Source organism: Diachasma alloeum, unplaced genomic scaffold (genome assembly GCF_001412515.2).
Source record: "Diachasma alloeum isolate Michigan unplaced genomic scaffold, Dall2.0 Dall_scaffold_00438, whole genome shotgun sequence".
Lineage (NCBI taxonomy): Eukaryota > Metazoa > Arthropoda > Insecta > Hymenoptera > Braconidae > Diachasma > Diachasma alloeum.
Window position 1 is genome coordinate 242,504 of NW_021680577.1, and position 1,616 is coordinate 244,119.

A 1,616-nucleotide genomic window follows, 5' to 3' on the forward strand; every position below is an offset into this window, starting at 1 on the left:
GAAAAATCAATTATTTGAAATAATAAGAATTCTTTTCAGGAAAATATAATGATAGTTTTTAATAATATTTGCCGTTAGAAGGACGGTGGCGATATACAGTAGTGTATATATACACCTGTAATAATAAGAATAATAATGATAATAATAATAATAAAATGTTATATTTATAAAACTGAAAAATCAATTATTTGAAATAATAAGAATTCTTTTCAGTAAAATATAATGATAGTTAGTCGGTAGCTTAGTCGGTAAGAGTGCCCGGCGCGTAACTGGGAGACCCGGGTTCGGATCCCGGCTGGGCGAATCGAAATTTTTTCTCTCTAAATTTTAATTCTATTTGAATTTTTTTTTTTGGTCTCAAATTTTATTTTCCGCTGAGTTTTTTTTTTTTTTTTTAATGAATTTTTATTAACAAAACCGTCGCGAATATCCCAAAATGTTTCAGGACTTACCACCTCCCCCTTAAATCACGTGTTTTTTGCAGAAAAAATTTTTCCCGGTCGAAAAAGTAGAATTTTGAATTGTTTTTGAATAAATTGTTAATAACAAACAACTGCGCATGAATTCGAACCGGAGGCCTCGATATTCGGATTCAGCGGCTCAAAAAGCATAGAATCCAATAAAAAATTTTTTTTACACGAAATGTATGCAAATGACCCACCAGCTTATGGACTATATCTAGACTGACCGTTTTTTACCTTCTTGAGTTCGCAGGAATGCAAAACAATGACGCATCTAAGAACACATTGAAGTGTTTACATTCCGGACTCGTGAGTGGAAGGAGTGGAGGAAGCACTAGAGCCATAATAAATCGTAATATATTGTAGTCCATGAAACACGAGGCACAGATATCAATGTGTTGTTAAACACCTGGATTTTTTTTTACAGAGTTTGTATCTCATTCGTAGGAAACTATGTAGGGGGGTTTAATCTTCCCAATGTTTGTGTGGGGGTGGAAAATACCTAAAAACTACCCTTGAAAACGGTTTTTCCGAAATAATTCTTCAACTACGCAAAATACGGAAAAAAACATGGTATACACAATCATAGAGCTTTAAATTTTCTACAAACAGTGTAGGTCACTTCACACCTATTTCCGACCGTTTATCTCCCACAGCCGCTTGATGATTTGATAGAAAATTTTTTTTCTATCAGAAAATTGAAATTAATATTTTTTCTCTGAATATTCATAATTTGAAGAAAATACTTTTTTGGCATTCCGGCCGTGAGGCAGCGCTTCACCGACGCTCCGCTGCGCTCCGCGTCCGTGAATCACTGCCTACGTAGTCCAATGAACGAAGGTCTAAAACACGAATGTTTGCGATACAGGCTCTATTTTTTATGGAATTTGTAATTTGGGCATATGAAACTAATGGGGGATCTTTAAGGTTCACCAAGTTTGTGTGGGGGTTGAAAAAACTACCCCTGAAAACGGTTTTTTCGAAATAACTCGTGAATAACGCGCTGTACGTCAAAAAACGTAATATACAAAGTTGTAGAGCTCAAAATTCTATACAAAAAATGTTCAGGGCACTTTACCCCTATTCCCAACCGTTCATCCCCCAGAGCCGCGTGAAGATCAGATGGGGAAAAAAAATGTTTTCCATTTAAAAAAT